The sequence below is a fragment of the Toxorhynchites rutilus genome, chromosome 3 (assembly GCF_029784135.1).
Source record: "Toxorhynchites rutilus septentrionalis strain SRP chromosome 3, ASM2978413v1, whole genome shotgun sequence".
Classification (NCBI taxonomy): Eukaryota; Metazoa; Arthropoda; class Insecta; order Diptera; family Culicidae; genus Toxorhynchites; species Toxorhynchites rutilus.
In genome coordinates this window covers 73,058,684-73,084,180 of record NC_073746.1, presented here as the reverse complement: position 1 = coordinate 73,084,180, position 25,497 = coordinate 73,058,684, and the positions used below count along the sequence as shown (strand labels likewise).

The window sequence follows — 25,497 nt, the reverse complement described above, 5'->3', positions numbered from 1 at the left end:
TGAAGGGGGGAACATTATGTTGTGGGGGTGCTTCTTCTGGTACGGGGTGAGCCTCCTGTACTGGGTGGATAAGATCATGGATCAGTACCTCTACGACCAATTCTTAAGGGATGTTTTGCTGCCACACGCTAAATGAGAGATGCCTCTGAAATGACAGTTCATGCAGAATAACAATCCGAAGCACACCGCCAAGACGGTCAAAATGTGGTTCCAGGATAACAAAGTCGACGTCATGGATTGGCCAGCGCAGTCACCCGATCTGAACCCTATAGAGAACCTATGGGAGATCGTGAAAAGGTCAGTGTACACGGAAAAGTCGAAGAATATGCAGCAACTGTGGGATAGGATCCATATTTGTTGGTACGCCATTTCAGTCACCACGTACTAAAAGCTGGTGGAATCCATGCTTGTGTGCTTGAAACATTTTTTAATGAATTACTATTGTTTTAACTACAGATGTTATAAATTTCTTCGAACGATGCAAATAAATAACTATAAATGGATTGCAGCACTGGATTGAATTATTTTCTCTCAAAGTTTTCTCACTTTCTTTTTCTGCTTTAGCAGTAGTCTTAATGTTTTGTCCGACGCTGTATTCAGGATTTGATTATATACGTTACATTATATAGTGAAATGAAATCGGATACTGTATATGATCGAGTCCGTCCTGTACTTAATTTCGAATGGGGGTAGATTTATTTTTGCGCCCATCAGTGTATATACTTACTCTATGTTTTTTGGTATTCATTTCACTTGAGCTGATTTGCATCATATTCCAAAGAACTGCGAATTAGTTAAAATGAAACATATTTCTTTTGATCGTCCAAATTAATTGTATCACATTCCGAAAAAAAGTACACTTATTCCAGCGTATAATTCGTTCTCTGGGATTTTTCTCTTACATCGCGATTTCTTTCTTCAGTAACGATTTTTATTCGCCAATCAGAGCAAAACGCGAAATCACCCATGACATTGCGAAAAAAGATAGAACTCTCCAAGCTTTAGCTGCGAAAATCGCGTTGCTTTGACAGGAGACGCTACATACATCAGACAGGTGGAACAAGATATGCTAGGTGGGTGGAACGATACATCGAAATAAATGTTCTGCTCTATACATATGGAACGCTTAATTAAGTGAGAGCTAAGTCGATCACCTATTGCAAGCGTATTGCTGCATAATCATAATTATTTTTACACATTTCTGTTGATATTCCATTGAATTTGCTAATTTTTCAATTATTAATTATCTGCAATACTTGCATTCACACATCTAGCGATATGTTTTTGTTCCACCAATCTAGTACGACCCTGTCCACAACACATAATGGCAGTATGATTTGAAGGATGCAGGTTTGACAGACAGATTATGACAGATTATTGCGCGATATCACTCACCATTGTAAAAAGCTGCACTGAAAAATATCGCATGCGATTGAAAACCTGCATTGTAAAGGAAGCATAACGACTGAGAACATAGTGTTGAAAGGTGATAATTTGGGAGAAAGGATAAAAGGCCGACGAAGTACGGTGTTTTCTAGTGAAACCCTTGGTTAACTAAAAATGTTTTTTTTTGGTCTAAAATTTGCTCACTCTGAAAGCTTAGAGAGATGTACTGTCACCATGGATAGTATGAATAATGCAGTTCCAAAATGCTCAGCATTTACACCGGAACCGGAAACATTGTAATCTGAATTACAATAAGCACGTACACACCACAAAATATCCGGTAGCTTGTTATAATAAATTTATGCGTCGTTTTGGTGTGTATTACAAACGAAACTGAAGCCTGGTTTAGGTGCGGTGTGTGCCCAAAAACATTACCGGAGCTGAATTCAAATGAGTGTCCCTGTTGGCACTGATAGTTGTATCATTGAAATGAGAATATGCAGCACCAAACCATTATTACTACCATCGGTCATAAACGAATAGTAGTTCTCTCCCCCGCCACTGTTGACGATAATGAAGCGTCTCCATCGAGATGCTTCACCAAGCATGACACAATTTTTGTTGTTGATGAAATGAATGCGAAGCGATGCGGAGCATTTCTAACAACAAACCCATCAAGACATAAGCACATCGTGTCAGCTAATAGGGGCAGCAAACTGTTGTTGTCCACTGTGCACGAGGATAACCAAGTGAGTCGTTTGATTTCTATATAGGAGGGTCACTCTACGAAATTTAAAATGAGGCATGTAACGATTATTAAGAGTTTTCAAACGTATATTAGGCAAAATAGTTATTGCGATATATGCTATGATGTATATCATTAGACAGGCATTTTTTTTGCTTAAAACATGAGCAGTGAGTAAATAGGGTAAGGGAAAAAGAAATGTCGTATTTCTGATCGAAATTTGACGCTTTATTTAACATACTTAAAATTATCTAATTTAAGTCAAATATGCGCCGTTTTGTTCGCAAACTTGTTGCCATTTAGAAGGAAACTTCATTATCCCCTCCTTATTTGCAAAAAACTCAGACAGCCAGTTTTCGCAAGCCTTTTTTGAGGCCAACTTAGTATCACCAAGAGCGTTTTGCATGGACCGGAAGAGATGATAATCACTTGGAGCCAGGTCCGGACTATACGGTGGGTGCAATAGGACATCCCATCCGAGCTCCCGTAGCTTCTGGCGGGTCATCAAAGATGTGTGAGGTCGAGCGTTGTCCTGGTGGAAAACAACACCATTCCTATTGTTCATTTCTAGCCGCTTCTGGTCAATCGCCTGCTTCAAACGGTCAAGTTGCTCACAGTAGAGAACCGAGTTGAGGGTCTGGCCATAGTTGAGCAGCTCATAGTGGATGATTCCTTTCCAATCCCGCCAAACACACAGCAAAACCTTCCTGGCCGTCAATCCGGGCTTGGCGATGGTTTGGGCCGGATCATAACTTGAGACTGAAAATGACAATCACAACACTGTCAAAACGACACTTATAGCACAGATTGTCGTCTTTAAATAGCCGTATAGTATGACCCGATGCGATAAGTACAGCACAAGATATGTTTAAGTGTTGCCATATATTGACAATATACGACATTTCTTTTTCCCCAACCCAATAGTAAAACAATGTTAACAATTTGACAATTAAAATGTGTATGTTATTGCGATTGTACTAGCCACTCGTTTTCCCCCACAACGCAACGAGCAATTTTGTTGCCTGCATACGGGCGTGTGCACCGGCCGAGTAGGTAGCGTCTCACATTATCATGCCGGGTGTTCGGGTTCGATTCCCGTTCTGGGCGGAAGATTTTTCGTCAAAGAAATTTCCTTCAACTGTGGTCACGCGTATTCTAGAGCTTGCCCCTCGGGATACATTCTAGGCGTGTTATTTGGCTTAAGAAATCTCAACTAAGTATTAATAAATGATGCTAGTTAATGCATACGTTGAGACGACAAAAGTTCCACAGGGAACGTTAACGCCATTCAAGAAGATGAAGCATACGGGCGTTAACTCTCAATGTGAGTCGAAGCATATCATGAATTATGATTTGCCGATAATAAGCATTTATTAATTGGCAGAATTAATGAAGGGATGATCTTGGCATGATCTTAAAGATAATCTTGGATGATTTTACTCTTTTCTCTCCAAATATTTTAAGGGAGCTTGGCTCAAAAGGTTAAACGTCGATAGAACTTTTATTAGATTGATGTTCAGGTTGTTGTTTAATCAATTCGTGCTAAATTCATGTTTCTATCGTGTAGGTCTTACTACTAACAATTTATGTATTACAATTTGCTCTAGGATATCATAATATTAGGCTGTCAAAAAAGTCCTGCGGTATTTCCGCGAGGTATCGTTGTAAGCGCGTAGTTCTAGTTGTATTAATTGTATCGAGTCATACTATAGCTTGTTGGAAAGGTTAATAATATAGTCCTTGACAGTGTTTTGTTTGGTTAAGTCGTTCGTGAGTTATAGTGTCGCAAATATGGAGCAAAATAAAGAGAAAATCCGACATATTTTAGAGTACTACTATGACAAAGGCAAAAATGCATCTCAAGCTGCCAATAAAATTTGTGCAGTTTATGGACCCGATACAGTTTCCATTTCCACCGCACAACGATGGTTTCAACGTTTTCGTTCTGGTGTAGAGGTCGAAGATGCGCCACGCTACGGAAGGCCTGTCGTCGAAAATTGCGACAAAATCGCTGAATTAGCCGAGAAAGACCGGCATAGTAACAGCCGTAGCATCGTAGCAAAAAACATCTTTGACCGTATCGACGCATGTGAATCGCTGCTGAATCGCAACAAAATCGACCCGACATCTGAAGCGGATGGTGACTGACGATGAAAAGTGGGTCACTTACGACAACGTGAAGCGCAAACGGTCGTGGTCGAAGCCCGCTGAAGCGGCTCAGACGGTGGCCAAGCCCTCATTAACGGTCAGGAAGGTTCTGCTGTGTGTTTGGTGGGATTGTCAAGGAATAATCTATTATGAGCTGCTTCCCTATAGCCAAACGCTCAATTCGGACCTGTACTGCCAATAACTGGACCGCTTGAAGGTAGCACTCATGAAGAAGAGGCCATCTTTGATAAACAGAGGCTGCATTGTCTTCCATCAGGACAATGCCAGGCCACACACTTCTTTGGTGACGCGCCAGAAGCTCCGGGAGCTCGGATGGGAGGTTCTTTTGCATCCGCCGTATAGTCCGGACCTTGCACCAAGTGACTACCACCTGGTTTTGTCCATGGCGAACGAGCTAGGTAGTCAGAAGTTAGCCACAAAACAGGCCTGTGAAAATTGGCTATCCGAGTTTTTTGCCAATAAGGAAGCGAGCTTCTATAACAGGGGTATTATGAAGTTGGCATCTCGTTGGGAACAAGTCATCGAACAAAACAGCGCATATTTGACGTAAACAGATGATTGTAACTAATTTTATGAACAAATGAAAATTCAAAAAAAATACCGCAGGACTTTTTTGACAGCCTAATATCAGGCATGTTGTTTGGTAATGTAAAAAATGCAATTAAAGTGGTTGCTAATTTTTCCGCTGATTTTCGAAAGGTTATACACCCACATGTCAGATCATTATAGCTTAAGTAGTCGCGATCTTAATATTATGTCACCCATATATGTTTTCTTTAGAAGTAATTATGTTATAATTTTGCTCACTTCACTCCTCTGAATTCACTTGTCCGTTCTCCATTGCTGTCCCTATAAATGAGCTGACGTTAGCACTCGATGAGATCAATTCACTACAGTAGCTACGCGAACTTCCAAGGGGAGCACTCATGGCCATAACATGCTCAATGTATATCACGTAGCTATAAAGTTATTAACCTTCACAAACAATGTTCCGACAACGTACCTTCTAGAAAATTCTATGTTAATCCATGATATATTTTATTAGTTATAGATTCATTAGACTTAGGTTTATATCTATGTTCCGTCTTCAACAGAAGAATAGGATTTTTACTTCTTTACTACGCCCGTCGAAGCCATACACAAACATACTTTCCATCAGCCGAGCGCGTGACTCACGCATATTCATGCAGTTTTCATACGACCACCGTTATACGACGACAACCGAAGCGAGCGGCAACACCAGCAGCAGTAATAACAACAGCAACATCAGCACCATTAACGCAGATCACCCCGACGATGAGTCACCCTTTCGCTGGGTGCCGAACTTTCATTGCATCGCATCAGAACGAAACCAGACACGAAGAGAAAACGTCTCAACTAAAAGTACATCCGATAGAAGAGGAAAATGTAGCGAACATTCATTTATTACAAATTAAGGTTAAATCGTTTTTGTAAGCAAACCATTTTTGTCGGCGTGTTTTCTAAACCGCCCGAACAATCTATGTAGATCTAACCTTTTAACTGTATTCAAAAATGCACTGACAAATGATGACTCGTTTTGCAGACTTATCTCACTTCTTAACTAGGCGAACCTAGCCAGAATTTTCACCTGCCCCCGGGCTTCTGAATGCCAAAGGGGGACTAGGCTCTGCGGAATGCACGTATCTGCATGCTCGTGCTGTTTTAGTCCTGACCGAGGAATTGTCGGACAATCGCGCAGGTGCTAAGGATGACCGACTTTTGGATGCCGGCCAATTCCTTCTCGATGTTCAACACCTTTAGCGCTTCCAGAAGTGTCTTCGGGATAATTCCAGTTCCAGAGAGAACGACTGGAACAATTCTTGGGACCTCCCTTAGCCCCCACAGTTCCTTGAGCTCCACGGCCAATGGTCGGTACTTGCAGATTTTGCGACCGTGGGTCTCCTCCAGATTCTGGTTCAGTGGAATAGCGACATCGATGATGGTGACTTTGCGGTCGCTCTTGTCGTAAACCATTATATCTGGGCGGTTGTGGTGGATCGAGAGGTCGGTCAGAACAGTGCGATCCCAGTACAGCTTGAAACGGTCATTTTCCAGGACAGGTGCAGGCAGGTACCGGTAGTTTGGTACGTTGTCTTCCAGTAGAGCACATTGGAGCGCCAGTTGTCGATGAACAATACGGGCCACGTTGTTGTGGCGCTCGGTGTAGGCTGCGTTGGCCAAAACGGGACAGCCTCCCATAATGTGCTCTATGTTTTCACCTGGTTGATGGCACATCCGGCAAATGTCATCAACGTCTTGATGCCAGACGTACCGCCTGCAGTTTCTCGTCGGCATTATCCTGTCCTGGATGGCTATCATGTCGGCTTCTACTACTGAAGAGAGTTCACCACGCGTTAGCCACAGATTAGATGCGGCCTTGTCGACGTGTGGCCGGTCCAGTTGATGGGGGTGGGCACCATGCACTGCCTTCTGCTTCCAAGCTGCAATCTTCTCCTCCACTGTCTGCAGATTGCAGTTGAGTTGGTACTCCGCTTGCGCCAAGTGCAGAGCGCTGTATCCTCTGTCGGCGGCGCAGACAGCCCGGTATAGCGCGTTTTGGTTGGCGCGTTCTGCGAAGTACTCGCGCAGTTGTCGTACCTGGGCAACACACAGTGCAGAAATGTCGACGATTCCAAGTCCCCCTTCTTTGCGTGGTAGTGAAACTCTCTCCAGTGCCGATTGAGGATGGTGCATTCCGGCCTCTTTGAATGCTTTCCTCATCCTCCTCTCAAGGTCCTCTAGGTTAGTTTTGCTCCATTTGACTACACCAAAACTGAAGGTCAGCAGGGGAACCGCGAATGTGTTGATCGCGCGTACCTTGTTCCCCGCGTTGAGGAAAGTCCTCAGGACACAGTTCACTCGACTCAAGAACTTGTCTCGCAGCTCCGTCTTGATGTCGGAGTGGCGAATCCCGGTGAGCTGTCGGAATCCAAGATATTTATAGGATTCGCCACGAACCATGTCTCTTATAAACTCGCCGTCATAGACCTCGTAGCCTCCGGATTCGGTAAGTTGTCCTTTCAGCAGGTGGACACAGCGACACTTGTCGAGGCCGAACTCCATACAGATGTCCCTGCTTATGTCTTCGACAACCCGGATAGCTACACCTAGACGCTGACGTGAATCAGCGTAGACCTTGAGATCGTCCATGTAAAAGGTATGGGTCACTTCTTCGTGGGCGCCGTCGCCATACCTTATTTTATAGCCATGACCGTTTCTATTGAGCGTCCTACTGAGGGGGTTCAGTGCCAGACAAAACCAAAGCGGGCTGAAAGAGTCGCCTTGGAATATCCCCCTCTTTATCTGCAGCGTTCTAGACTGCAACACATTTTCCCCATCACTGAGGTGCAGAGACGTACTCCACTGCCTCATCGCATGCTGCAGGAACCTAACGACGACGGGATCAATTTTGTAGAGCTCCAATACCCGGACGAGAAACGAGTGAGGTATGGAGTCATAAGCCTTCCTGTAATCGATGTAGGCCATACTTAGGTTCCGCTGGTTATATACCGCCTGGCCGACTATGGCTGCGTCGATGATGGCCTGGTCTTTGCAGCCATGCGTATTTTTCCTGCATCCTTTCTGCTCTTCTGCGATGATGTGATGCTGTTCGCAGTGAGCAGAAACTTTGGCGGTAATTATGCTGCTCAGTATTTTGTACAGACTCGATAGGCACGTTATCGGTCTGTACTTTGATGGGTTCAATGTGTTGCTGTCTTTCGGGAGGAGGAAGGTGACGCCACGGGTGGCGAATTCAGGAAGGTTGTGTGGGTCACGTAGCACCTTGTTGAAGCACTCAGCTATCTTTGGATGTGCGACGGTCAGCTTCTTGTGCCAAAAGTTCTGGACACCATCGGGGCCCGGTGCTGCCCAGTTCCTCAGGTACCGCGAGGCTTCGCGGACATCGTTCTCTCCGACGATGATAGCTGGCATCTCTCCAATTTCACCACAACTCTCCTCCTCCCGTCTTAACCACATTTGCCCGTCGCGATGTTCTACTGGGGTCTCCCAAATACCAGCCCAGAAGTTCGTCACATCGCTAATATCTGGCAAACCTTCGCGGTAGTCGGGCTTCTCGTCGCTAATGTGGTCGTAGAACGCTTTTTCGTTATCTCTGAACATCCGATTTTGTTCCTGGCGCTTTGCAGAGTCAGAGTAACGTTTCAGCCGTTTAGTTAGGACGCTCAATTGCTGTACCAGTGTGTCGAGTTTTTCCGTCAGCTGGTGAGCTCCCAGCTGGCGAAGTTCAGTAGGCCGCACGATCACAGCAACTTGGCGACATAATTTCGCCGATCTGCTGCCTCTTTTGTACGCCATCAGTCTTCCAATTGCGGCGCGCTTGTTTAGGATCCGTTGCTCCAATCTCCTTCGCCATGGAGGCTCACGCCTTTCACGGAGATGTTGGAGCAGTCCGCCTCTTGGCCTAATACGGTATCCTAAACTTTTGGCGGTCGCCACAGCAGCACAGTAAACTTTCAGTTGCAGCTCCTCCATGTTCTCAGCATCAACCAAGTGCAGCGGAAGAACGTGCTCGTTCATGAGCTTTACTGCACTTGTCAGCCTGCGGGAATGCTGCAACTTCGGGATCCTGGGGCGCGACAAAGGGTCCGTGTCGCGGAACTGTGAGATCGCCTCGTCGTAATGGAAGACCAGATCGCGTAGTAGTTGTTGATCTGGCTGTGGATCTTCCGGCTCAGGGGGTTGTTGTACTGTGGCCTCCACTGGTGCTGATTCGCGTGCCCCACTCGCGAATGAATTGCTCAGCCGTACTGAACTTCGTCTCGACACATCGCTTGCTCTGCTTGTTCTGGAGCTTAGTTCTCTCTGCACCTGCTGCTTGATCTCGTCGACTTGCGTTTGGGAGAGCATATTGTTGCGTACAATCGCTCTACGCCTCGCGTTCATCGCGTTTTGGTCAAGCCTCCCGACGAACTCTGGATACGCTTCCTCGAACATTGCGAGTATTCGAGGGCGACCGCTCATGTCCGTCTCCAAAGCAGTGCAGATGTAATAGGCGCGGATCACGAATTCATTCATTTCATGTGTCCACATGATCCGTCGCCTAGTAGTACCCATAAGTGTGGACGACTGTCGTCTGACAGTCGCAACACGCCTCGTAGGCGCAGCGTTTCGTTGGTGATGTCGATGGCTGCTGTTTCCGTGTGGCGGTAGCTCTTCGGGTTGAACCCGGCTGGTGGCCCGCTCTTGCACATCGCCCTCCAGCCGCTGGCCGCTCGCTCTTACGCCCGTTCCAGGACCAGCTCCAGTTCGGGGACCCTCCTCGGGCGATCGCATTCTGAGTATTCTTCGTGAACGTAGCTCCATTTTCTGGGTGTATCTCCTTTGCCCGGGAGACAGCGGGTTGGCAAGGCCTCCATGACCCGGGAGGCCTTCCCCGGGAGAGATATAGCGCTCTGACTCGCTCGCACCCCCTCACTTAGCCACTTTCGACACCCGTTCTCGGAGCCAAGACCAGGTGTGTGTTTCCAGTTCACGCCCGATCTAAAAATGTCGTCATATGATCTTCGTGGAGGCGTGAGATAGGAACATTTGAGACCAACAGGTAGGCTCCTACCCTAGTGTTGATCCCCATTTGATGACTCGTTTTTTTTTTTTTTTTTTTTTTTTTTTTTTTTTTTTTTATCTTCGCTTATTTTTCGTCGGCCTATTTCCGCCACTTTAGTGCCAATCACCGACATCAGGGAGGCGACTCCACCTGTTCCTACCTATCAGACTCAACAACTCATGAGCCGGGCCAACTTCTTTTACTTCCGCTCCGAAGGAAGACGTAACCAGAGATTTTTCGCCTCAGAAAATCCCAACGACGCCAGCTGGGATTGAACCCAGGCCGATCGGATTGTGAGGCTGTTACGCTAACCATACAACCACTGGCGCCGTCAATGACTCGTTGTAAGGCTGTAAAATTGTTTTTCCAGGACCTTCATTTGAGGTATCAAAATAGTTAAAATTACAAATTTCTGAACAATGAAAAAATTCAATTCAAATGCAATTACTACAAACCTTCTTTTTTGTATATTATTTATCATTACCGTGTTATTGTGGTTCATAATCATGGTTTCGAATAGGATAGATCGTTGAAGGACTCCACTCTATTAGGAAATAAATTCTGTATCATCAATATCAACGGATTAAAAAATATTGTTCATAATTGCGAGAGAAACAGTTTCATTGAATATATATATATATATATATATATATATATATATATATATATATATATATATATATATATATATATATATATATATATATATATATATATATATATATATATATATATACATATATATATATATATATATATATATATATATATATATATATATATTTATATATATATATATATATATATATATATATATATATATATATATATATATATATATATATATATATATATTCAATTAATTTGATAGCGAGGATCAATGTGTGATTCAAACATTAAAGTCGAATGTTCAGGTGTTTGTTTTTCCTTTGTGGGATTATTCTTAAACCATTAACTTTCTAGAAGTTTTTCCCATAATGAACCATAACACCGGTATTGAGGTTACACGAAATCTTCTCATTCAATTAAAAAACGTAAATATCTGAATGGACTCCACAGGCTATCGTACGACAATCATGCATCATCCTAAAGCTTGTCTCGACGAGCTGTTATCGTTCTGCCCGACCCTTTATCATTTCCACGTCGAGTGGGAACAGAAATGTTTTAATTAGGAAATTTCCAGTACATCGCGATATCATCTCGCGCAGATTCCGCGCCCACCTTTCAAATGGAATAATGCAAACAAAATGTTCAGGCCAACTGTTCAATTTAAGATGAATGAAAAAAAATCCTTTGTTTGCACTAATTTTAAATTGAATCAGTTCACCGCAATATAATAATACGATGTGGCGTAAAATTTACTGTGGTGGTGTCCAGAACGAAAGCCGTAAAACTCACATCATCACCATCATCTATGGCATCGCCACCGCCGTTACCGTCATCGTCGTCATGTTGTGTAGTATCTTGACGGCTATCCGTTTCGCTTCCAGATCATTTAAGATTGACAACACAGCATGGGTAATTCAATTTAGAACAGCACGATAACACTTTTTTCGCCTGTTTGAATTGTGGTGCACCCGACGGATTCATTTCACTTCGCATTTGCGACAACAACTTTCTTTTATTCATTCTGTTTGTGACGCGAAACTTTATTTAGATTAATGATGCGTTTCCAATCTGCTGCACAGATGTTGCCCTCGGAGGGTGGTGTGCTAAATAGTTCTTATCACAAACGCGTTCGTAGGTAAGGTTTCGAGCGCTCGTCAGTGCGTGTTTGTAGCGCGCGAGACATCGCGCAACATCGCAGCGCTGTTGGTTTCATTTGGAGTGGTACCGGTTGGTATGGTTCGAGTGCAACATAACTGAATGTATGGACACTTCCAAGATCGGTGCGACATTCTCGGCGAGGAAAGCACACGGAGCCGTTTGCCACTCGACAGTTTGGTTCAGTTTTCCCTCGTCTGTCGGTGGTTCCGCATCGGTTTGGGTTTTGAAGCTGCGTGACGTGTGGTCGGGTTTTTGGGTGTTAAAAGTGTGCGCTTGGTGTTCCACTGTTGTTGTTCTAGTTTGTTATGCAGAATTATCTAATGAGTGCTTTCTGGTTGGAAGGATTTTTGTGCTCTGGAGCTGCCTTGTTGTGACGGTTGCATTCTCGGATGAGAAGGTGAAGAAATCGGTGGAAGAAGTGTTGGTTGAAGCAAGTGTGCGAGCGGTTCGAGAATCAATTCCGGTGGAACTTCTCAAATTAATTTTGGGGCTACTCAGCTGCTAATAGGATTACTCGGGTACTGGAATGCACCTGTTGCAGCTATAGGAAACCTTGCTGTAGATCGAAGTTTGTAGGTGATAATGGAGGTGATTTTTGCTGTTGCTTTGCCGTTGAATCTCCTGAGTGTTATTTTTATTAGTGATGATGTTATTCTCAGCCGTAGTATCCCAAGAAGGATGCAATTAAATTGAGGTGAGTACACAGAAGATTCTATGAAAAATTAGAAAAACCCCTGGGTTTTCGATAGCAACAGAAAAAAGTATGGACAAGTAACGACGGCCTGATAGATTTATCTGTTCCAACATCAAACGCTTCATCTAATTGCCCTATCTGAAGGGCTTCTTATATTGATTTATTCTACGCATTTCTTTGGAACAAAAATAATTGGAAGCGAACGGCTGTATACTCAATTGTTTGCATTACATAAAAATTGATTTCTGTTTGAGTCAGTGCGAATAGAATTTAACCAAAAAAATACAAATATTAGAAAAAAACGAGCGTAATATTAAAAGTACTTTGAACTCTGACTATCGGAACTCAAGCAATATTTGGGATACTTGGGAAACTTGGTTTATATTGGGCAATATTATTAATCATCGAAAATTCCAACTTTGCGTAATCGTTCAACCGGAAATGAGTAATAGCATATGAGTGTGTGCTGGAATTCGCACATTCCGAGAAAAAGGATAATCAGCGTGACCAACAGGAAAATGTTTCGGCAAAATGTTGATGCCACAAGTAACAATTTTGCCGAATGAGTTATTTATGAAGAACGATTTGTACAAGCTGTAGTTTTTTAGAACATTCATAATTCGTAATATATCGCGATATATGGTTAGTAGGAGAAGGGAGAAAAAATTTTGATCGTGATGCAATGATAGGATCGTTTTGCTACTTTGTTGTCGGATGAAAAAGGTCGTTAACATATATTCAAATTTCAAAATGTGAGCAAAATTTAAAAAATTGCTATTTCACTGCCTTTAAACTTGAAACATCTTGGATTGAACTTTAGTACATATTTATAAATGAGAATATCTACAGAAGTAAGAAGCTACCGGGTGAAATACACTAGAATCATACGAAATCGAAACCTAAAAGGAATGATTGATCAACACAGACTCATCACATGCTTTATTAAAATAAATATTGACTTATCCAAAAAAAATGTGGAGAATAATCTATGAGTACTTTTTTTATAGATACCTAGAGAATCTACTTTACACTCATCTATGAACGAGTATATTTAATTAACATTGTTTTGCTAAAAATGAAACGCATATTGAACATGGTTGTTAATGCTGAATTCACGGATTGCGTTTCCTCATATGAGATAGTTGCGCATCAATAGTTTTACAGAACTTTGAAATAAATCCGTTTTATAGTAGGCAAAATGCGGTTAAAATGAACAGGGGTGATATAATGAACCGAAGCTTAAGTTTCGATACATTAACTGAAATTCATTTGATACTTCTTAATTATCCTTTTTCAGAACATATGAAGCTATTTAAGAAAACTTGTTATACATGAAACTGCTAAATATTGAAAATAAAAATAAACCAGAAATTTCTCTGACGTTAGCCACTCGGATGTAATTTTGCACTCATTGTATTTAACGAATTTCCCTTGAAATTTATTTCATCCAACCCGATATCTTCGAATGCATATTCTAGAAGAGGTAAACAGATATTTTGTTTGATTTCAGCTATTAATTCGCATTCGATATAACTTTGTTGTTTGGGGGTAAGATGAGCCCCACCTGGATAACGACTTACAATGATATGTTTTCTAATGCTGATACACCTTATCACATGTTGCTCTTCAAGGGGTTACTTTTGTGGGTGTGATCCAGGAAAATTAGGAAAACACGGCCTTTTGTGTTTTTTTGCTACATATTTATACGTGTTAGAAAATTCCTATTACAGGTCGAACTCGATTATCCGGACTGTTGATTTTTTTTTCACCCCGAATAATCGAATCCTCCGGATAATTGAGTCACCGTTTTATCTAGGTTGACCCGTTTTGTATGTTTGTGACATTGTAACTTTGTCTGTAGCGCTGTGCCACATTAATAGAAATTTAACCCCCTTCCTGTAGCCCGTTTGATCTGAAATTTGGAACACATCTTTATCTCTGGTATCATTATAAAACTACGTATTCCATGGTCTTGAAAATCTAAGATAACGGCCGCTACAAAATGACGGATTATGTACATATTTTCACAAAATCCCATCAATATGGGTATCGAATGAAAGGGCTTAACCAGTAGAACACAATTATTTATGAAAAAAGGTAAATCAAAGTTGGCGACCGCTACAAAATGGCGGGTTACACATTTCCTCAGAACCCCATCAATATGTATATTAGAGTACCAATGGATGTATGGGAAAAAAGCGAACTTGATTAAAAGTGTTGATTCCCACCAAAAACTACCGTATGCAAAATATCAGCTCAATCGGACTTCATTTACTAGTGTCGCACAGCGGTCAAAGTTTAAGTTTTATGGAAAACCGAAAAATCACCCAAGGTAGAAGTAAGACAATTTGGGGTTTGGCGAGATGGCCATTTTCATTGGCACTCTAATGTATATCAAATGAAAGGGATTGACTAGTAGAACACAGTTATTTAAGAAAAATTGCAAATCCAAAATGGCCGCCACCAAAAAATGGCGCCATATATTTTTTTTCAAAACCTCATCAATATGGGTATCAAAAGAAAGTTCTCAACTAGTAGAACATAAAGTCTTGTCCAGTTAGAATCCGTACGCGTTGCACATTTTACAGCGGCACAGTCAGTGGCCGCTGCAAGAAAGTTTTTACAGCGGTTTGTTTACAAATGTTTCCTCTTCTGGTGGTAAAAGTTTCAAATTTTTTCGTGCCGTAAGTCCGGAGTTATTCCACATGGAAGACAGAAGAAGAAAATTAATCTTGCACACCCACGTTGACAATCCAACGTGGTCGGGTGCGAAGATCGCGAAACAGTTGGATATCGCTAAAACTACCGTATGTGATGTGCTCAGACGATTCCGCGAGCGGAACAGCGTGGACCGGGCGGTTCAAAAGAAGCGTCGAAGCGGAACCTACGATCGTCAGCTGAATTGGAAGGTGTTGAGAACCGTCAGAGCAAACCCTGGACTGTCCGAACATGATATCGCTCAGAAATACGGTGCCGCTCGTAGTACCGTTCGACGAATCATTCACCGAGCTGGACTTCATTCCTACAAAGCAATCAAGCAACCAAATAGGACGATGAAGCAGAGTCTAGTGACGAAAACTCGCGCTCGTAAGTTGTATTATCAGGTACTAACGAAGTACCATGGATGCCTGCTCCAGGATGACGAAACTTATGTAAAAATGGACTTCGGCCAACTTCCGGGACAAAAATTTTATCTTTCCACGGCACGAGGCGATGTCCCCGCCAAATTCAAGTTCATGTTCATGGACAAATTTGCCAAGAAGATGATGATCTGGCAGGGTATATGCACCTGTGGTGCGAAGACGCCGGTTTTCATCACTACAAAGACCATGGATTCGAAATTGTACAAGGAAGAGTGCCTGAAGGAGCGTGTGTTGCCTTTCATAAAGGCACACAATGGTCCCGTTAAGTTTTGGCCTGACTTAGCGAGTTGCCACTATAGCCGGGAGGTTCTCCAGTGGTACCGCGACAACGGGGTGGATTTTATCGAGAAGGAGTTCAACCCACCAAACTGCCCCCAATTCCGCCCAATTGAAAAATATTGGGCGATTATGAAGCGGAAGCTAAAGAAGACCGGAAAAATGGCTCGGGACGCTGCAGGGATGACCAGATTCTGGAAAAAACTGGCCACAGAGGTCGACACTGCCGCTGTGCAACGTTTGATGGGAGGAATCACCAGAAAAGTGAGAAGTTTCATCAGAAATGAAGAAAAATAATTTTAAGGACATTTTTTTGTAAAAGTGCAAGAATATATCTTTCTTTTGGTTGATCACTCTTTTTTGTATGTCATTCTATCTCCGAGATATAAATGATTTCTTCCGTACGGATTCTAACTGGACAAGACTTTAGCAGATAATGAAAAATCCAATTCCAAGATGGCCGCAGTCCCCAAACAACTAATTATTTTTTAATTGGTTTCATTCAACTTGACCTGTTTCTATGTATTTTTGAATGTTTGTAGGGTTGTCCCACATTAATAGAAAATTGACCCCGTCCCTGTTAACTGATTGATCTGAAATTAGGAACATACATTTAATTCTACTGTCATTATAAAACTACGTATTCCATGATCTTGAAAAATTCTTTTTGGCCGTCGTTAAGAAACGACTGAATGGCTTGACTTGGAGAACACAGAACATAATAAACAACATAAATTCAAAATGGTCGCCGCCGGTCGACTATGTATTTTGTGCAATCCCCTCAATATCAGTATTGAATGAAATGATTTGACTAATAGAATACATGAAAATATTCCGAAGAAAAATAGGTAAGAAATAAACGTTGGATTTCCATTATCCACAGTTAGTTGTTTCATCATATACCCCACGATTTTTAGTCTCATCATTGCCCTATACTAATGAAGGAACGGATGTGATAACTACTAACTGCTACTTGTCTAATTATTTTCTAGCATTAAACCGTTTAACTTCAAAAGTTTTTTTTTACTTATTTTATTTTCTAGTTTTTAGTAAATTATCTGTATACATTACTTTCATTAGTATACTTCTCTACATTAGAACCATTCAAAGAATTTTCTTTTCTTACCTAATTTTTATTTCTTACCTAACTTTCTTCGGAATATTTTGATGATATACTGTATTCTATTAGTCAAATCATTTCATTTGATACCAATATTGAGGGGATTGCAAAAAAAAAACATAGTCGACCGGTGGCGACCTTTTTGAATTTATATTGTTTCATATGTTTTGTGTTCTCCAAGTCAAGTCATTCAGCCATATTTTTTACGACGGCCAAATTGAATTTTACAAGAACATGGAATACGCAGTTTTATAATGACAGTAGAATTAAATGTATGCTCCAAATTTCAGATCAATCAGTCTACAGGAACGGGTTCAATTTTCAATTAATGTAGGACAACCCTACAAACATTCAAAAATACATAGAAACAGGTCAAGTTGAATGAAACCATTTAAAAAGTAATTAGTTGTTTGGGGACTGCGGCCATCTTGGAATTGGATTTTTCATTATCTGCTATGTTTTACTAGTCGAGAACTTTCTTTTGATACCCATATTGATGAGGTTTTGAAAAAAAATATATGACATTTTGGGGTGGCAACCATTTTGGATTTGAATTTTTCATAATTAACTGTGTTCTACTAGCCCAGCCCTTTCATTTGATACCCCTATTAGCTATTCAATATGGAATTATTTTACAATTCATTCGAAATTTCCGATAATCAAAAATAAATAATCCGGATAATCGAGTCTAAAATTCCGGATAATCGAGTCTCCGGATAATCGAGTCCGACCTGTACTACTGTAGGTGAATAAACCCAGCTTATTTCACACATGTACCTACTATTTCAATAACGAATTTTATCCCATTTAGCATGATATGTGTAATTGTTCATTTTACCATCATCATGTGATCATTCTAAGCGCCCACCAACAATATGTTCGATATGATGACTTTTTGTCTTTCCATGTATAATGTACTATTTACATTTTTTATACTAAAAATCGTTCGATATCTTAAACAACACTTAGTTAGGCTAGAATATTCTTCGAAAAACGGAGATTGTAGCGGTATGTGGATGCAGTAAATGGGCATTTGACTCAGGGTGTTCATTTTATCACCTCCTCCCGTAATACTACTGTGCTGTTCAACTGTGCATTGATGCCGTTAACAAAAAATAAAACGTTAACGTTAACGTGATTGAATGCTGATATAGTGCTCAGAACATCGTATATGTTTCTATGTGAGCTTTATTTCATGCAATCGTCAATCATGGAACATTATCATCTTTTTTAAAACATACATGCAAATTTAGAATTACAGCTTTTTAAACGTTCCACCTATTTGATGTTTTGACGATAGTAACGTATAAGATATTCATAGGCTTCAGAATTTGACTTAAGGCGATATCAAAATATAATAGTCCATTTCGGGTAATTCTTTGCTCCTCAAATTCATATTCTACACTCTGTTCACGCGACAGTCTGAGTATCGCTGCAGTCAAAGTTACTGAATAATACGCCTCTCCCAACACATTTTCTAGGCATGAAGTAAAAACTGAAATGAGAACTACGTATCTCAAAGCGACCGAACCAGAGTAAATCAAAATCCCTGCCTCGATTCAATCACCCTTTTATGACTTTGATAAGCACAAACGGATCCGACGCAAGATAAAAAGCCACCGAAATCGGAAAGCTTAGACAGATTAGGCGTGTCACTTGAAATGTTGCTTACGGGACGTGGGGAATCGTGTTGATGCAAACTGTTAAGAAATCAGTGTGCAGTTGATAATATCGTTGATGAAGTGTTAGCAAAATTTAAATCATTATTTGTTTGATAATGTTTTGTGTTCGCGCGTGGATGATGGTCTATCAGCCAACTTCAGCTAGAGTTATCGAAGTATATTCAACTGTAATAGGATGCATATTAGCTCGAATTCTGAACGATACTGGTTGACTTCCGTCGGTGTTTAAAATTATTTATATATATATATATATATATATATATATATAGTATTTTCTGTCCAATTATTACATGAGCCACTATTCAGATCTATGTAAAATGAAGTTTTGAAATAATGAGCTGCGTTGTTTCGCTGCGATTATACCAAGTAAACGCAGCAGATTTGGCACACTCGATTAAAAAATTAGAGGAACAAAAAGTGCAAAATCGAAGGTGATTTTTGAAATACTGTAATGAAGTGATGAAATGATCCTTCGAAGGCCTGGCTGAGTAAGGAAGTATGAAGTGCCTCTAAACCTAATCGCAAAATAAAAATAAATGGCAACTGGTTTGAATCTCTATCTGGTTCACCAAAAGATCTATGGTGAAAAAGCGTACTTTTAGGTTTTTATCTCTCCTTTCTCACTAATTTCGATATACAAATTTGAAAATATACTGGAAGAACGTCTCACACCATAGTTAAAAGAAACTTAAAAAAACCATCAACGATTTTTTGCTCTAATTTACATTTAAATAGTTTTTTTAAAACTTTTTTCTTAGATATATGTGTTTTTTTCAGAACTTTGAGAGCATTACGCGATGCAAATTTTTATTTTAAAATAATTTTGGGCATATCTAAATCTAGAACTTTGAGTCTAATTTTATTATTACATTCCATTTTTTCACTGCCTGTATTTTTTTTTATTTTCAAAAAATCTATGGTTTTATTGTTTTCGTGATTTTTAAAGGTCTAGCAGGGTAAGCATGCAAAAGTACCCCCAACCTTGTTAAACAACACTAAGAATTTTTTCTAACAGGGTACCAAATCCGAAATTTAAGTTTTTTTTAATTCTTTATTATAGAGACTTTCATCCGTAGGCTGGTTCATCTCTTATAAATTTAAGTAATTTTTTGGAATCGCTATAAGGTTTACTATAACAGGTTGTGTCTGTGTCCAAGACACGAACACTTTGTTGACGTAGAACTACGCTGTTATTCTGTTCAAGTCGCTTGTTAATAACTTCGGATATTATTTCATACACGCACACTAATCTCCGCTTTACACTCTTCTCAACAGAAGCCCTTTCTAAAAATAGTTCCGGTTTCGATTAGCCTAGCTGTCATCCTTGGTGGAGATAGTTTTGCTACTGTCATGTGAATAAAATTTCTGAAGAATTATTTTCTTGGTGAGCCGATGATCGCCTAGTTTGATGATTCCCCACATAATTGTGTAGTCCAGAACCTTATTGGAATGACGTCAGTTTGATGTAATGATTGCAATGTCAGAGGCATCACCAGTAAGTAATTTGGTCGCGTCCTCAGATCAATCCGAAACGAAGACATGTGATGACGCAAAACAATGAAGAGCATGCGAGGTTCATTGCTCCGTATTTGGAACGATACTAAAAATTTACCTCAGCGAGATCTAATATTTATGCTCCAGGCAAATATTCCCCTTCGTTGTTGTTGTTCTTCTTCTTTTTTTCTTTGTTCACTTTGTGACTTTAAATCATTCCTCTTCGTTGATCTTTGCTCGTTATTGACGGCATGGGTAGGGAAGCTCTCAAAGGAGTAGAACAAATGTATGGGAGAATGGCAATGCTTCTGGTTTTCATCAATTTGATCCATATACATAACAGGGGATTGTAATATCGAGCATAAAAAACAATAGGGAAATTCCGATTCGTTTGGTATATAAATCGTTTAAATCCGTTCGCGGCAATAATAGTTACTAACATTAACTTTATTTCATAAAAACGTGACCTGTTTTTTAATTTAGCACCCTTGATGAAAGACGTAGTTCTACGTCAAAAAGTTGTCCTATACAATACTATCCACAGTGCGGGCGGTTTGGTTTGGGGGCTCTTTCTATCTCCTTACACAGCCAAGCAATTGATCGATCTGCTCCATAACATTGCTAAACGTATCTGTATGAAACGTTCACAGGGATTTTGGTGGTATACTAGACTAAAAATTTACTTGCAAACATTAGTGTTCACTGCAATATTTGCAAAAATTATAGAATTACAGAAAACACTACAAAAAGCCTGTTTTGACAATTTTTTGAAATCGACGCTAAAAATTCAAATAATTTATTTTCATCAAAGCAACAAATTAAACTTGTACAAAAAAAACTCAAAAACAATCGAATTGAAAGTAACAATTTTCGTAAGTCAATAATACGATAGGGTCTTGGACACCACTGCTTTTATTATTTTACTAGCTGACGCGGCAAACTTCGTCCCGCCCAAAATTTATTTCTCGTCTTGTGTGGGTGACTACTTTGTTTGATGCTGAATACCGTTAGCTATTACTCAAAGGAGCATCGTATTGATTTGTAAACAGGTTCACTAGACATCAAGCTTCGTTTAGGAAAAGCATAAACTGATACTTGGTTGAGAAAAATATAAGATTAGCATGATTTCTTGCTGTGGTGGCTGAGAGCAGACAAACGACCACAAAGAGTTAAAATCCATTTCCACTTTTGAACGAAGATCTATTTCGTTACCGCAAACATCAAATGGACTAACAACGCTTGTCAGCATGTAATTGTAGAACACATGCGAAGCGAATTTTTCGAATTTTCCCATTTTCCTTCAGAATTTTTTGAAAATTTTCAATTGTCATGTTTGGTTGGAACATGTGCATTATTTTTATGGGACCCTCCCCCTCCTTTCAAGAGGAGGATGGGGTGTCATACCATCATAGAAACATTTCTCGTACCCAAAAACCCACACATCCGAAATCTGGCTCCATTTGCTTTAGTAGTTCTCGAGTTATGCAGAAGTTTGTGTTTCATTTGTATGGCAGCCCCCATGCCCTTAGAAAGTGGGAGGAGTGTTGAACCACCTCAGAAATGTTTCTTGCACCCTAAAACCTCCACATGCCAAATTTGGTTCCGTTTGCTTGATTCGTTCTTGAATTATGCAGAAATGTATGTTCCATGTATATGGCAGAGAGAGGGGAGAAGTGTCTATTCGCCATAGAAACGTTTCGTGTCCCCTAAAACCTCCACATGCCAAATTTGGTTTCATTTGTAGGGCAGCACCCCCTGAGAGAGGGGGGAGGAGTATCTAACCACCATAGAATCATTTATTGTATCTTAAAACCTCCACATACCAAATTTCGTTTCATTTGCTTGATTAATTTTCGAGTAATGCAGAAATTTGAGTTTCATTTGTATGACAGCCCTCCCTTAGAGAGGGGGGAGGGGTCTCGAACTATCATAAGAACCTTCCCCGACCCCAAAAACCCCTACATACGAATTTTCATGTCGATCGTTTCAGTAGTTTCCGAGTCCATAAGAATCAGACAGACAGACAGAAAGACAGAAAGACAGAAAGACAGAAAGACAGATAGACAGAAAGACAGAAAGACAGAAAGACAGAAAGACAGAAAGACAGAAAGACAGAAAGACAGAAAGACAGAAAGACAGAAAGACAGAAAGACAGAAAGACAGAAAAATAGAAAGATAGAAAGACAGAAAGACAGAAAGACAGAAAGACAGGAAGACAGAAAGACAGAAAGACAGAAAGACAGAAAAACAGAAAGACAGAAAGACAGAAAGACAGAAAGACAGAAAGACAGAAAGACAGAAAGACAGAAAGACAGAAAGACAGAAAGACAGAAAGACAGAAAGACAGAAAGACAGAAAGACAGAAAGACAGAAAGACAGAAAGACAGAAAGACAGAAAGACAGAAAGACAGAAAGACAGAAAGACAGAAAGACAGAAAGACAGAAAGACAGAAAGACAGAAAGACAGAAAGACAGAGAGACAGAAAGAAAGAAAGACAGAAAGACAGAAAGACAGAAAGACAGAAAGACAGAAAGACAGAAAGACAGAAAGACAGAAAGACAGAATATATTTATAGATACTTTCGAATTACGTTCTCGTATGGACTTATGGGTTTTCTCAATTTATTTTTTTTCAGCTATTTTACTGTTATATACAGACCTTTTATTTCCCATAGTAACCTGATTTAACCGTATGGCTGTCTAGTAAGAATATAATGGTGAATAGACGAGAAATAAAACAAGAGTCGTATCACAAAATAACATTATTTCGTTACGCATCTGAAGTAGATTGGGGGAATGATTGGGACTATGATATCTCGAAATAACCGTTCTTTGAACTTCGCGCGATAGGGTAAGAATATCAATAAAAAACATTTATGATTCCAATGCTTTTTGTACTCCCATAGTCGAGTGATTAGCGTCACACCTAACATGCCGGGAGTTCGGGTTCGATTCCTGTTCTGGTCGGGGGAATTTTTCGTCAAAGCAATTTCCTCCGACTTGCACTGCGGTCACGGGTATTCTAGAGCTTGCCACTTAGAATGTATTCAAGGTGTGTTATTTTGCATAGAAATCTCAACTAAGTATTAATAAAAATTACGCAATACTACGTTAAAACGGTGAAGTTCCTCTAGAACGTTAATGTCATTTATGAAAAAGAAGATGATTCCAATTTAACTTCAGGAATCCTACGAAGAGCACTAAACGATTATTCTCGAATACAGCATCTCTGCGAGGAACGACTTGCAAGGTGTCATTAAACTGTGTCTAATCATATATGAAGCTCACAACAATTTGGAAAGACAACAGATCCGAGCAAAAAATAAATACTCAAACGTTACGTGATAGCCAAAATATCAATCGTGTGTGTTGGAATGTGATAACGGCATGAATTTCGACTCCAAGGAAGAAATAACGGTTTTGTTATTGATATGACTCAGGAGGAATTTGATAAGAAGTAAATTGTTTTGTTTTTTATTCTATTTAAACGTCGCACTAAGTTCATGGGAAGTTTAGGGGATACTCATAGTAATTTTGTTGATTCAACATTTTTCGATTTATTTTTCACATATTGCCGTTCCAGTGAATTACATCATCATGGCAATCGAACAATTTGGTATGGAAATACAGTTTTTTTCTGATGATGCCATTACATGTATTTTTTTTCATTTTATCTCCAAGAAAATCATTTATTATTCTATCTCCAAGAAAATCATGTTTTCATATTTCAATTTTTTATTCTATCTCCAAGAAAATCATGTTCCAGTTTTTATGAAGAGGGTATCAATGAAATTTAAAATAGAAATATTATCAGACAAAAAACACAAATGTGAATTCAAGGGTTCAAAAGATACTAAACCATGGCGAGAAGCAGAATACGGTAAGAAAAAGCCGTTCACAGAGGTACTCAATTCGAACAACGAATTGAATAACTTTGTGTGATGCTAATTTAGCCTAGACATACTTTAATCCACCTTACGAAAATTTTGAAACTTTACTTGATGATTAGAGTGCTTCATCACGTTTTCAGGACAGGGCTCTTCAAATACAGGGTCTAGATTAAACACTAACGCAACAAATTTTAATAACTTCTACAAAAGTGAACCGATTTTTATTTAAAAAAAACCAAAATAAAGCTTATTTTAGGACATTTTCGATGTGACCACACATTTTTTCGATAATGCGTTTTAAACGGTGAACAAAATTCTTCATGCACAACTCTAACATTACGACTTCGATGCTGTTGAAAATCCGAGTTATTTCTTCTTTAAGTTCCTCCAAATTTTGTGACTTTTTAACATAGCAACGGTCCTTCACGTACCCCCAGAGGAAGTAATCGACGACGAGAAATGTTGGAGTTCTTACCATAAGAGGACAAAGTTTCATTAAGGCTTCGGTTGCTCGAGTAATACGATTTCACTAAAAATACACATTCTTGTAAATTGTACATCTTGACACTGAAAACCATCCGATCAGACTGAACGAGTAGCCGAATATTATCGTCCCGAAGTAGGAAACGCAGTGTTACCATCGACGAGACGAGAAAAAAAATTATAAGGAGCTATTCGATTTTTTTTTTGCGAAATCGACCCTGTACCTCAAAAGTCAGTCGAATTTTTGAGCTGTAAATTGAGTATTTCATTTGATTCGTAATGACTAAGTAGATCGCATTCTCAAATTTCGTATGCCCCCGGAACACTTGTTGATAGGGAAGGCGTAATGTTCATAACGCTGGAAAGTGTTATCATAATTGTTTTTATTACTACGAGTTTTTAATTTTAATTTTAATCAATCTCGATATTTTGTGTAGGTTGATTTATGAGGAATGCTGCAGAGCTACTCTGTCCCGTCGATCGGGTATTGGTATAAATACACCATGTATGCAGTCGGATTAGTATAATATTCTCTCTTGTGAAATCGATATAAAACAAGAATATATTTTTATCGCAGTGTACCGCTTTCCTGTAATAATATCCTATCCCAGCGTTAATGTGTTGTGCCATTTCTGTGGAGGTTTAATTACATTGCAAGGGATTGCCCTATTTACGATAGTGATAATTAAATCCCATAATGACATGAAGCTCTATAATTAGCGCTCGTAGGTACGCTGAGAAAATCTGGGATTGTTTTTGTCTACCCCACCTAATTGGGCATCAGACCGCCATCAATCCGAGAAAATGAAACATAATTGTGATTGGAAATGCAAGCAAAACATTCGGACCTTCGATGCGAAATGTATCCCACCTCTCTGTGCTCGCGTTTCTGACCTACTCATATCTGCCGGCATCAGATTCGTCTTACCTTTATTGTTGTCACCTGTCACCAGCAATATTGAAACGTATTTGTTCTTTGTTTATGTTACGGAAGTCCCACATAGGGTGATGGATGATTTCCTATTTTATGCTCAAACACGCTCTTGACTCACCTTTCTTTC

General features: G+C 40.0%; 1 protein-coding gene across 7 annotated transcripts in view; it reads left to right on the top strand.

Annotated features, from left to right (window-relative positions):
• The first annotated feature begins 11,828 nt into the window (after nt 1-11,828).
• The window catches only part of LOC129776352 (calcitonin gene-related peptide type 1 receptor), a 180,439-nt gene continuing 166,770 nt past the window's right edge, over nt 11,829-25,497 (top strand). For all 7 annotated transcript variants that reach the window (XM_055781941.1, XM_055781944.1, XM_055781943.1 and 4 more), the window contains exon 1: nt 11,829-12,348. The gene's annotated coding sequence lies outside the window, so the exon portion shown is untranslated. The remainder of the gene's footprint in view (nt 12,349-25,497) is intronic.